The 14,209-nt window shown below is 39.6% G+C and overlaps 1 long non-coding RNA gene across 1 annotated transcript in view; it reads left to right on the forward strand.

Annotated features, from left to right (window-relative positions):
• LOC112955258 overlaps positions 1-13,313 on the forward strand; it is a 52,141-nt gene extending 38,828 nt beyond the window's left edge. Inside the window, exons 2-3 of the long non-coding RNA XR_003250854.1 lie at positions 6,456-6,601; positions 13,052-13,313. This is a non-coding gene — a long non-coding RNA (uncharacterized LOC112955258). The remainder of the gene's footprint in view (positions 1-6,455; positions 6,602-13,051) is intronic.
• Positions 13,314-14,209: the final 896 nt, after the last annotated feature.

Raw genomic sequence — 14,209 nt, forward strand, 5'->3', positions numbered from 1 at the left:
TGTAAGATTTTGGAAACAAGACACAATAAATACTTCTGAATTTGATGAAAAATATGTTACTAAGAGCTCCATGAAAACTTTCAATAACTAATTTCTAAAATGAAGCATATCACAAAAGATTCTCTTCTTTCATGTTAAACCGTAACTTTTAAATCCATAGAGATTTAAAGAAAATCTGTGAATGAAGCTTTCCTCCTGAAGCTAGTTCGTGTTCAATCCGACTGCAAAGCAGTATCAGCGTAAGTTCCTATGAGACAGAGATGATCCTGTCAGACTCACTCAACGCAATGGGAAATCCCTTTCAGATTTACTGCAATTTGACAAGTGCAAATATTAATGATAGTTTGCAAATGTACTACCAGTTGGTAACATTTCCTCTCAAGTTGATTACTTTACATTATTCTTTTTCCTTGAAGGAATACTTCGGTTTCTTAAAGGTTAGTGTGAAGGAATGAATCCCTTGATTTCTTAAAAGCTAATGCGAAGGAGTGTGACCAATCTTTGCTTGAGTATGTTGTGAACTTAGTGCCTTCTGTTGTATTTGACTAAAAAAACATACTAAACAGTTTGCTTACTGTTTCAGTCAATTACTAATATTAACTATCAATATAAATAATTACCCTACTATTAACATTAATTAATGTGTTCATGTTGATGTGCATTAGTTTGGTGCTAAACATCTTTTTGGAGTTACATATCTTAATATAAGCCCACATGCATTTCTGTTATTCTGCTGAGACAGGCACTAACATTTATTGTGAAAAAGTCTTAGGCTTCTTCAAAAATCTGCCTTACAACAAAAGATTAAAGCATCTTCTCATCCATTCCAGATGGGTTTATAAGCATACTTCTTACTGCAAATCTCAGTCTTAATTCACTCACTTAAAAGCTGTTGTGTGTTAGATGAAAATAGTTGTTTTCCAGGCTTTACTTGTAATGGAATGTATGGTTCTGATCATTTTGGCTATGCTGAGGAAATCTAAAAATTCACTTTATCTATCTTTTAATTATACAGAATATTAAGCATAGACAAATCAAAAAGACAGATGAATGGAATTCAGTCAAGAAATGTGCTTCCAATATATACCACCAGTCCTGACAGAAAAACTGGTGGTTTATTCAAAAGTAAATGTTTATTGTATTTTACCACTTTTACAGGGGCTATAATGTTAAGTTTAATGCTCTGATTTTGCAAATCACTTTTCAAATTAAGCATACTAATCATTAAAGTAGAATTAAAAAGTCAATTCCACATTCTCTGAATCATTATGCAATATCATCATGCACTATTTATTTATTTCCAAACAAGCCCATCAGCACAGACTGTTTGGAGTCTGTAGGGCTGCTCACATCACAGATGGCTTAAGTAGGCTTGCAGGAGTGTTATTACAATAATTATGCCTGGCTAAAATGGAAATCCTATTGACTCAGGTTTACAACAGTGGAAGTTATACCCTATCCCCACTCCACTTCTTCCCAATTATATGAATCTTGAAAAAGGATGGTCCTTGAAAAAAAAAAATTCAAAGTCAGATCAGTCAAAAGAGAGTATTATATCCCATCACACATGATCAACTATGCCTAGTGAGGACCTGTAAGCAAAGTGGTAACTAAAATTCATATAGGAAAGGCCACTAAGGCCACTTTGCATCTTTAAACCTGATCTTAGCAAAAATCATACCTTTCAAATGCAAGTAATCTCAGGTTTACTGTTGCATTATCTAATTTTGCACATAGGTATACAAAAATAGAAGGCATGTTGTACAGTCATAGTGCAAGTGCATTGTTTAAAGAAGAAAACTTTAAAAAGTTAATATGCTAACTTTGTCATGGACTTTATGGAGATGTTTTACATATGATGAATTTATACATAAATGAATATTAATTGATAAATATTAAATGATAAATAGTGGTTAGAACAGCTATCATATGCTAGCTACTGCACAGAAAATATTCTTGTTTCAAAAATCATAGCAAGATACTCACTCTATTGCTGCCTCCACTGGACCAGAATAGAAAGACATACCTGGTCAGCAACGAAGTTCTTATGTATAAATCCTTAATGTATCTGATTTTACCGAGAAGTCAGATGTCTGGATTTACATATAGATAGTTACACCTCTATTTTTTTCAAATCAAGAAATCAACTTCTATCAAAGTTTTAATGTACTGCCACTATCAAGTGGTAAGTGTATGGCATGTATGAGTACTTGCAAAAGAACCTGAATTTTGTTGCTTCACACTCTTTACACAAGTCAACATCTCCTGAGAAATATTTCTTCCATGAACTTGTAAAGTCAGTTTTAAAACCCATGTACACACAGCATGTATGGACAGGCACTCGTACAACTTAGTTAATTGATGAGTAAAGAACTTTGTTTTGAATCTTTCACCAGTTCATGTTGTTTCCTGACCCAATTCTCATACTGGAAGGAAGAGCAAACAGTCATTGCCCAGTTTACTTCTCCAGCCCATTCGCTGTTTTCTTGACCTTTATCATAAATCTTCCTCAGTAATACTTTTTCCAGGATGAAGAGCCCCAGTCTACTTAATGAGTCCTCATGGAAGCTATTCTTTAACATTAATGCTGCCAATCCGAACCCTCACCAGTTCTGTTCTCTCCATTTTGAGATGGAGGGAAAGGGATCACGTGTGGTGTTCACACTCTGCTGGATTCCCTGCTCAGAAGGGCTCCAGGAATTTCCCAAGATTTACACAGCAGATACAACTGCAAAAAAAGTATTTAAGTTTCTATTAAGACATTCATCATTTTGCTCCACACAGCCTTTTGCAAGTGTTTATCCAGTCTTTCCTGCTGATATCTTATTCTATTTTTTAATCCAACTTCCACAGTTTTGAAGCTGTGGCACTCCTTACCACTTAACTTACCACTCATATGGAAAATTATAGTCAATGTTCTTGAGATATTCTTCAGCATTGTATTCCAGCCTCAATCCTGAATGTGAGCAGAAAGACATGGATAACTTATTTTCAATTCCTTGACTTGTTGCTCTGTAGGACAGCAACAGGCAAGTGTGACATTTGCCCACTCATAGAAAAGGTAAGGTTGGAAAGGACTTCAAAAAGTCATCCAGTGAAATTCTTCTGCCCAAAGCAGTCAGCAAGAAGATACCCCACTAGAAAGAACTGCTGAAGATATCATAGCAAAGAACTGTAAATATCTAAATATATCTTCTGGAATATTTTGAATAAAATGAAACCTAGACTCACAGAATGTCCCAGGTCTGATGCATATTGAAAGCAGAAGATTGAAAAAGATGAATACACTTGGCTAACCACGTAAAGATCCTCCTAATAGAAAGGCTGACAGATGTTTGGCCATGTGTAGTCTGCCAAACCTCCAAGTAAACCAAGAACGAGTTGCTCATAGATACATCATTTAAAGAGAGATCTCTCTCATTGTTGTTCAGAGAAGTACAACCTAGGACTTCTTCTCTAATGCCAAAGAAATAAGGGCTTCCCAGATTGCAGCAACGACACATCACAACCAAGCTTTCATCTGATTTATTATCAGGCTCCTGGTCCCTAGGAAGTAGCTATCACCAGTGATGGTGGGAGAGAACCTGCAGAAGATCTGGCAAGGAGTCCGATATTTGACAGAGTGCAGGATAGCAGTGTGCTATCTACACACCAGCTGAAACTGGTGAGGGCTGGACATGCGTATTCCCATTTATCAGTGATATCTAGCTGCTTTGCAGCCAGCAATTAACGCAGGTTTAGCATACTTGAGAAAAGGAAAAAGACCTAACATACAAAAGGGGCTCTTAGGCTACACAAGTAAGTCCTACCTGGGTGTTCAACTTGTCTGTTCAGCAGACTCCCATCAGCAATCCCTCTGTGCAGTTATCAAGGCTCTATGTTTCATTTGGACTGTAAGTCTACTCTAAATCTACTTTCTTTAACCCCTCACATGCTTTTAATGTGTCACTACACTTGCCATCCAACCCTCCTTTTCCCAGCTTAAGGTCAGAGATGGGCATCACAGTTCTGGAAGAGCTTTTTTTCACAGCCCAGAGCAGGAACAATGTATGATATTCACAATTCACACCTTTTTTTTTTTCTTTTTTTTTTTTTTTAAATAAAAAGTTCTGTAAAGTAGAATAGAAATGAAGATTAACAAAAAGCACTGGGGATATCACCTAATGGAGCATCCTAAAAGTATGAGTAACATTTGCTTGGAGCACACTGAGGCTTTTCTGGCAGCTAGTGCTGCCAGTGGAAGGAGTGCTGGCAAGAACCCGTGGAATCAGTGAGGTTCAAAGAGACCTCTGGAGATGATCTAGGCCAACTGCCCTGCTGGTGACTGACTGCTGATTGAAGTGGAGCACCTGGGAACGAAATAAGCTCCATCAAGCCACACAATCACACACAATCACACACGTGCACTAGCACGTCTCACCTAACCCACATTTTCTTGAGAAACATCTCTACAAAAGGGCATTCCTCAGACTGTGCTCCAGGAACTGACCCACTAGAGGCTTGCTGTCTCAAGCAACTTTCAGAATCTATTAACCACACCTGAACAGTCAACTGGGTGAACACTGGCCAGTGGCATAGTTTCTGGCCTTTGATCACCTGGAAATTTGCATTTTTAGCTCCTATGTTTTTCCCAATAGCCCTTTCTTCCCTAGAAGCATTATGAAGCTTTCATACAAGCATGTTCAGAGACAGTATTTCAAGTTAAGCAGCTACAAGGGTCTCATTGTATGTACCACAGTGTGCTCTTCCTCTATCACTGTGGCAAGTCTTGTTTACATTTTAAAGACCTATTTTTTACCACATGGTGATGCTATTTATAAAGGTAAATATACTTTCAGACTTGTCTAAAATGTTTCCTAAAATATTTCATCAAGCTTTATAACTTGTACCTCAGAAGACCTCAAAAAGTACTGAATTCACACTTAAAAGCCTTTTGAAATAATAATAAAAAAAATAGGCTGTAATTTGTTTTTATTTTTAACCCTCACCACCATGCCAAATCTTGCAAAGGAGAAAGACTGTGAGGTGGGGTATGGTGGAAATTAGAAGCATCACACTGGGAGCTAGACAGGTCTTTGAAACTATTTTTGGTTTATAGCCAGCATCATGATTCACAGTGGATATTTTTAGATGTTCCTATAGCTTTCTATTAGCAGTCTTGACCAAAACAAAAGACAGGATATCCAGTTTGGTCATTGCTTTTAGATAAACCTCCTGCCCTCTGGGCCAGGTTTAAGCTGTAGGATGTGGTGTTAAGTGGACACGCAAGCAAAGTCGTGGGTGTAGGCCTCAAAAACAGAGGTCTTGTATACACAAACCAGAAGACATACATTTATGCCAGTGTTTCTTGTTAAGCATTATTTTTCATCTTATTCTGAAACCTTTGTTCATACAGATCAGCACTTAGAATCATAGAATAATTGAGGCTAAAAAGAGACTCTGGTGGTACAGGGTTTCAAGTAGCCCAGAGTTTAGGTTGCAACTATGTGCCTTTTATGGTGGTAGTCCCAGCTGAAATAGGAGCATCTTAGAACTGTCCTTAAACTCCGCTTTGGACAGGTGAGAGGGAAGACAGTGGAGCTGGAAGGGTGCTGCTAAGCGTGAGGCCTGGTTAAGGTAAAGTAATGCTGCTAATGAAAGTACAACCTTAACTTCAGCCTGCTGGGTTTTAAAAATAGCCCAGTGGTAAACTAACATGCTTGCATTAAATCTGGTTTCTTCAAGCGCTCTAATGCAAAGACAAGCACTTATATTTAGCTCACTTTAGACAGATGAGTACAAGTTTGAGAATTAAGTGCTGGGATAAACATCCAATATACAAGAAAAAGCATTAGGTGTGCAAATATTGTAAAGTCATGTCTTTCCTTCTCTCTCAGTCTACAGATGCTATCAGTCTCAGGACACATTAAGCAGATACAATCTTTAAGAAGTTTTTTTTTTCTCTTCAGATAAGCTTTCCAGCTGCATTATTAAAGCTGGCAGCTAATTTTCAGTTGTATATAGTCTATAAAATCTCATTTTACTTTCATTTTCATTGCACTTATCTTACTAATAAATGCTACAGTTTTCATTCGCACTTATTTGTGTTTATTTGATCAGACTTCAGGGTCTGGCTTTAGAACTCCTTACTAATATATTAAAAATGTCTCGCCCCCTAAGATACAAAGCCCTGTTCTATTACAAATTCACTGTGCCAAATCAAATTAACAAAGATTTTTTTGATGAATTAACTTTGTCATGGTAGAATATACACTGCACCTGCTCTTTTGCTTCATGGCAAACTTTGCCTGGCCCTCCTACAGTCATAATCTAGATTGTTCTGCTGATCCCTTTTGGCTCACTTTCCCCTGGAGGTCACCACCTCCAGATGTCCAAGATTTTTCTGTCTCATTTATATGTATGATTGCCTCCTTCAGCTTCTTCTTTTTATCTGTCTCAATTCTTTCTTGTTGCAGAACTCTGCAGCAGATGTTTGATTTTTACCTCTGGACCTTGCTTCATCTCCAAGCAGCCTTGCAAATACTGCTCTTCTGGTCAGGAGAGAAAGGCTGAACACAGATGACCAAAAATAGCATGAACAAAAGGCTATTTAAGAATCCAGGTGAGGAAAAAGCAAACATACATTTCCTTGCTTAAAGACTCTTGTCATCAGGGTCACATAAATCCCCATTCCCAAGAGCTGCAGAACTGTGCTATTTTGTAGGACCTCACACCTGCCGTAGCAGCACGTGAAGAAAAAAAAAAGTGCAGGAAGAGTTTGCCTTTGATGCATCTCCCTCACCACCTGGAGGGAGGTAGTGTGACGGCTGGAGGAATACAGACTGGATCAGTGCCAGGATAACATAAAGAAATCAATAATAGACTCCAGACAATTTAGAGACATGGATTACAGATCTGGCATAGCTTGAATTGCTCGTCTCTACTATGCAAATCTCACCAAATATATGGCTGTGATACCGTTCCCCATTTTTGGTAGTGAGGTCCTAGCTTCAGTTACAATGGTACTTGGCAAACACCTTGGCTTAGAGCATTGAAGGCCTGACCCTCTTGGGACCATTCTGGGGACAGCTGATTCTGATGCAATGAGAGTCAGAGCCTTCCCGCTCCACCATCAACACTGGTGGCAGCTACTTTGATAACAAAAGTACATATAAAAAGTATCCGTTCTTTTCTCTCTTGCTAATAAAGGAAGAGGAGAAAAATGGACTGTGTTCTGGGGTTAGATGCTTTAAGATAATGGGCAGCGAACACAGAGGTTTGAAATGTCGACCATCTGTCATCTCTTCAGCTGACGGTCAGCCAAGAAAACAAATCAAAGTATCGGTGACCGGAGAGTAGGTCTGTATAGCCAGCAGCTGTGTCTGATGGACTGCTGTCTTCCAAATACAAGGAACATGAGTGCAGCAAACACACTAGGGCCCACATCTCCTCACTAAGATCAATCCTGCTATACTCCACTATCAAAACCAGCAATGTGCACTCAAGCTAGAGAAAGAAGAGTCCTTGCCAAAACAAGACATCAGACTTTTTAACCTAGAAGGCCTCACTTTGGCAAAGTAGAGGCTGAGGATGCTTCAGAATTCCCCTACTCAGATACAGTCCTTCTACTCTCCCAACCTACAGCCTCAGTCCATTCCATGGCAATCTCCCCCTTGCAAATGCCTTCCTGCTCCATCCTCCTGCATGGACTTAAGATGAGTCACAGGAGCAATTCCGTTCCTGACATTTTAGGCACTTCAATAAAACCCAACAATTTGTCAGCAGTCTTCCTGGGACATACTCTGAAGAGTAGCAAGCCTCCTTCAGACCTCTATCACCCTGTTATAAACTGTAGCTTCAGGTTATTGCTTATGGCACTGTCTTTTCAGGAAGGACAAGTGTGGTTAATGTTGCCTTATAGATTGTGTCTCCAGACAGCACTAAGATCAGTTTATATCTCCAAATATCTCTGGAAGACATCTGTGTCTTTCAGAGACATCTGTCGTGAAATAACCTGATACTGCTCCAGAAAAAAAATAAAAACAGCCCATCTATTATGGAGCAGTGTGAGTGTAGAAACTGGACTGGTTTTTTTAGCAATCAAATGGGATGCTGGCTCCCGATTAGCAAGAACATGTCCTGTTACTTAGGAATGACTCTTAAATACAACTGACTGCTCCAGCAGATCAAGTAAATTAAGGGGAAAGGTACAGGGAGCACCACTGGTAGCTTTTTCCATCCCCCTTAGGCCTTAGGGGAAGCCCTGGCTCCTGGAGATGCAGGAATGAACAGGGTCACTAAATAGGCAAGACTCTAGCTGATGAAGAAAGATAGGCTCCCATTTTCCTGTTTGCCTGGCTTTCCTTCTGCCCTACTCAAAACTCATCATGTGGATGGGATGGTTTAATAAATGCTGTTATAGCTTCTGACTTATGTCATAGCCTTTCAAATAGAGGACTTTCTGGGATCAGCACTGGAATAGGTGATATGTAGCTGAGTAGCTAAGAATGGTATACATTATAGCCAAAGTACTGGTGGTGGGTATTTTGTGAAATTGGCAGCATAATTGTTAGACACGGAGAACTCATTACAGATTGCTGTTCTATGTCTGTGAAAGCTGGGTTGGAATTAGTCACAAACTAGTGATCTGTGAATACCGATGACTCCTGGAAAGATAACCCCACCAGCACTTTGAACAGGCACAAGAAGGCAGGAATGGCTAGGCCATCCCACTGCATAAAGATATATACCTAGTTATATTACGGAGTAATGTCATACATGTGGAACCCTTCCTGTGAAACTAGTTTGGCAAGTCCACTCAAGGAGTCAAAAGCAACCAAGACCCCAGAAAATTTGGCATAGAGATGTCATTTTCCTTTCCCTTTCCCTTCACATTGGGGTTCAAGAAGAAAAACTGAGCTGATCTCCTTCGTTTTCCTTTCCTCATCCCTCCTTCTTGATCCACCCCCTCTTCTGTAGTATGAGGGGCACCCCTGCATTGATGTACCTCAAGTATATCCAGAACCTATTTCTGAGGACCTCATCCAAGGCCAACCTGCCTGCAGGACTTCATTACCAATCTACTACTGGTCATCAGTAGTCCTACTACCAGTCCTCATAGCTGTCTTCAACACTATGCAAAGGAAGAAGGTAGGATGAGGGTTGAGGGATGATCCTGCTGACTGTGAGATCTGTTTCTGCTCCATTATTCACTTAACCTCTGGGCAGAGCACCTCTGAGAGTCATCCACCCCCTCGTTGGATGCTTTCTGGGAACAGGAAATGTCAAATGCTCTCTTCAATGCTCCCTTCCAGGGCCCACATTTGATTTCTCAGTCCTCAAATGCTTTGATTTTTAGTGCTGGAACATACCCAAGGACTATAGACTCCTCCTGGGAGGTCCGCCAAAGAACCTTCCTGTGCAAAAAAAGAGATTTGGATGTATGAGTTGGACTGAGAGATTGCTGCATCCAGTCCCAGCCCAACAGGATGACTTTGCAGTATTGCTGGAGCAGACTGCGCTTTGAAGGGTGCTACTAGACACAGGCAAAATTGCCTGGGAAAATGGAAAACCAGAGCAAAATGCCAGCTACCAGTGTGTTAAGTGGCAACCTGGCCTGCAAAGCAGGGTGCTTACGGCTTCCTAGAGAAGGCATAGAGCATGTCAGTGGCACCACATCAGTGTGTCTAGAACAAAACAGAGATGTGAGAAAAGTGGTGAGCAGGCATTCATACATTAAATTTTCACAGCAGCCGAAATTGTGTGACCAGGACAGAGATCTGTGCATTGCTTAGTAGACTGTAGTCACTAAGCAACTGAGAGGTCATTTTGCCCTGAAGAATTTCAGAAAGTGAATGGTGATGAGAACAGAATCAACAGATTGTCGCTGCCAAAGAGAAGTGAAGAAAGAAGCAGATGATGGTGAAATGGCATGTCTGGCCCCAGAAGTTTTATAGCAGGATAGAAGTCTCCAAGTCTGGCAGTGGAGTGGAGAGAAAGAAGGATGGCACGGGGGGCTCTACATCATTCTAATCAGCAATGCTAGTGATGATATCTCCCCACAAACCACCAGTTTGAAGTTTGCTATGCAGCTAGAGAGACTCCTGGGGCTCTTGGGCAGCTAGTGAGACTCCTGCGGCTCCCTCTTGGGAGGCAGAGGTGGCAGAGATACAGCACTTGCACCACGGGGATAACATCAGTGACGGTACCATCTTTGAAATAGTGCTGCAGTGGACATGGCAGCATGCTTTGCAGAAGGGCTACTAGCTGCTCCTCTCCATACTAGTGAATGTATGAGCCACCTTATTAATCCCACAACAAAGGTCCTATTTTCTGGCAAGCAGGAGGCTTAAGAAAACCCTGCCTTAAGAAAAGCAAAACTTAAAATAGATGAAAATTCTAATTCTTCTTCTACAGTAGAACATCTATCACATATTTTGGGGCTTCTGCAGGGACTGCGGTGAAGAAATTTTGTCTTTATGGCAGATAGCACCAGAACCTTTAATTTGTTTTGAAGTGGCTAGCTGGCCTTGGTGTGCTGTTGATGACCTACAAAACTCCAACCCAAATCAAGCAAGAAAAGAATATTAAAATAGGTCTTCCATGACCAAACTAAATTCTTCCAATAGCTAAGTACAAATGACTGACAGATGCCACCCACTCTTTTTTTAAGGAAGATGGAGGCATAGGCACCATACTCTGAACCATTTCCCTTGTGCTGAGTTCTGTAGATGAGCTAGCGAGATGTATCCCAGGGACGTACACTGATTCCTTCAACTAAGCACAGCCCACAGGGAAGAGATCCTGCATATTCCTGCCAACAGAAGTATAGTGTGAGGAAGCCTTGTGTGTTTTGAAAACCCACTGCTGTTATTTGAATGTCTCTTCCTCTTGAATCTAGGCCTTTTGCCTTTCCAGAAATGTGCAACTGGCATGTCTGTAGTTTGGTCCTTACTTCATGAACTTGAGAGGAAGGGATTTCACTGGTGTGAAATATATGTGTGTATTCGCTATTAGGTACGTCTAATAAATTTGCTCCAAGATTTGCTCCAACTTTATTTAAGAATATTTCACAGCAACAACACCCTAACACAGTCTCTCATTTCTTCCTGGTTATATTTTATTCAACCAGGAGCTTGGCTGTGTCAGCTATTTTAATTAACACTTTAAGCTAAGCCTTCACCATCTGTTCTCCTGTATAATTACAAATGTAAAGGGAATCTCATTCTCAATAGTGTCATTAAAATTCAATATATTAAAGAAAGGATGTAAAATGCATGCCATTTTATTCATTCCAAGGGCACTCATTTACTATGTTCCTTTTCAGTGTTTCTCTCTCATTTAGGACTGAAAGGACTGAGCAGTGTTAAACAGTGCCAAAATATTTCCCTGACTGAGCTCTTGGGACTTCCTTTGAAATTGTTGATGACTCACATAAGCTTATGAATCACTTAAAAGAAATACATACTGTAGCAATATTATTTTGGACCAATGGAAATCACTTACTTTCAGGAAGATTTTATGGAATTTTTATGGAATTTTTAATGCCGAATTCCACAGCTTCATCTGTTGTAGGAGAAAGGGGTATTCGTTAAGCTCACAGGAATATAAGCAGGAGTTAGATTACTGAAAAGGAATGACAGAAGTAAATTAATTTCCTTTAAGTATTGTTCGACGCTAGACCTTTACTTCCAGTAATGCTCCAGGTGCTTGGCAACCTACTCACCTGGGGTTTCTTCTGCCCTGCATTGACCCAGCAATCTGCAGAGCAGCCTAATTACCCTTTCCATCAGCATAGTCAGCAGATAGCTTCCAAATAAAGGGTTATAATCATTCCTAGGTACCACCCAGTTCTCAAAAATGCCTCAGTGGTTCCCACATTCTCAAACCACCATGAGCATCAGACCTGCACCAAGCAGACCAAACCGAGCAAACGGTCAATAAACAGTTGGGACCATGAGGGAGGAATTCTTTCAGCAACATCAGCCAAAAAATATTGTACATTAAGCAAAGAATTCTCCCCTTATACATTCTTCCTATTACGTTCAGGAAGAGTTTATATTCTGAACTGTCTTTACTGATAAGGGAGAATACATGTGAGAAATAATTCCATTATCAGTTTCTCTTGCTAAAAGAAACCCAGCACAGGACTGGGAATACTGTCCATTTAAAAGGCACTTTCCCTGGCACCTAGCCAGAGCCTGCAGAGATTTATTTTCTACTTGTTCAAGTACACAGAAAGAGATGAAGCCTTTGCAGACTTTGCAGACCCTTTGCAGAAAGGGGAATAATGTATTTTTTAATAAAATAAGTTATACTAGATATTAAATTCACAATAGAAGGCACAGATATATATAGTATTCAAGACTATTCAATAAAAACATTAGGATTATGAGTGTTTTAGCTTGCCCATGATTAGAGTCTGAAAAGAAAGACAAACAATATACTGGAAATTAATTCAGGTACAAAATTATTCAAATAATTTCACTTTCTTCGTTGGCCCAAGTTTCTGTTATACTGGTCATTCCTGATATAATCACATTCTATTAATCAAACTGAAGCATGAGATGCCAGTAATAGCTTAGGTATAATGCTTTATCTGTTTCATCACAACAGGCAATTTTTAGGCTGTTATACATTTCTGTTTCAGTGTCCTAGAGTAAGCTGGGAAATATCTAATGCAATTCCAAATTTCCTTGCAAGAGTCAAAGACATAAAGTAAAGATTCTAGCACCCCCAGTTTTATGCCTTAAAACTTGTGGACCTCATACAAAGAATATCAAAATAACACAAAGTTTAACTCCAAAATTCTTCTGTTCAAAGCAGAGATTTGGAGAGATGAGTTTTAGACATCCTTTCCAATTGGCTAGCTTCACTGCTCATATCATTGGACAAAGGCATCCTAATGCAATGTTCAAAGCTATTCCATGAAGATACATCAACACCATCAGGAACATATAGACCTCAGCTGCCTAAATAGGAACTGGGTTCCATCCAAAAGCGTGGACTCAGGGCTGTCACTATTCTCACTCCGGTGTGTAGTCCCTTGACCGTTATTTTTCTTTCCCATCAGGTGGTGACATGGTTTGAGAAGTTAATGAAATCATATGTCTTGGAAGGGATGTTTGGAGATCAGCTGGTCAAGCCTCCTCCTCAACCCAGCCTTCTAAAGCAGGGGCAACTTTCATCAGATTGCTCGAGGTCATGAGTGAATACCCAGTTCTGAATACTTTAAAAATGGAAACTTCATAACACGTAAGAGCCACCTGTTCCAGTGTTTGACTGCTTGACAGATAAGGTTGGCCAGTCTATGTAGTTCTTTTTGCACAGATGATGGTTCTCTTGTATAATTCAAGTTCGTTGTGAAATATTTCTGTAGTGCTGCAAATAAATGCAAATTTCATAAAAGCTAATATGTCCTGTTTTTCCGACTGGACACCATCCTTGTTCTTTGAACAATAACAGCATTGCCTAAATAATCTGTATGTTTACTCAACATCTCAGCATGTCTATGTCAGCTATAATAATAACATTTGCATAACACCACTCAGTGAATCTAAACCATGCTGATTTACTAGAGATTATTCTCAATCAAGGCTGAAGAACTGTAATGAAAAGATAAGTACATATATATTTTTTTGGAGTTAGTACAACCCTATTATTAAAATGATTGTACTTGAATGTGATAAAAGAACAAAATCTGAAGTCTTTCTAAAAGCTTTCCAACTGTGAGTCACCAGAAGGAATTTACTGGCATCATTTTGTTCTCCAGCATTTCTATAAGCTCTTACAGTCTGTTATTTTAGTATCAATTGGACATTTCGTAGTATGTTTTTAGTAAAATTTCAATTTCTTGTTTTCCTAACCATATGGGAATACTTTAAAGGTAATATAGTGATGCTGCTCTTTAGTGCCACTAAATGACCTATTTGGTAGTCTGAAGAGCAGTCAACCTATGGACTGCAGAAGTGCCAATGAAATGGGACCATAGCTGTAGGAATCTGGATTTACATAGAGTAAAATCCTAGCCATGTATAAGCTACCAGGGTATGTACTTATGATTCCTCTACATTGTGCGAGGAGTTTTAAGCACCTTACAAAACAGTACAAAATGGTATAAAATACAGCATGTTGATCAGGGAGTTATTTGAAGCTAATAAGAGTCTTAATACAGTATCTTGCTCCATGAACAGCGTACAGCATGTGATTGATGCATTTTTCCACTCTAAGT

The sequence above is a fragment of the Nothoprocta perdicaria genome, unplaced genomic scaffold (genome assembly GCF_003342845.1).
Source record: "Nothoprocta perdicaria isolate Ctin4 unplaced genomic scaffold, notPer1 scaffold_55, whole genome shotgun sequence".
Lineage (NCBI taxonomy): Eukaryota > Metazoa > Chordata > Aves > Tinamiformes > Tinamidae > Nothoprocta > Nothoprocta perdicaria.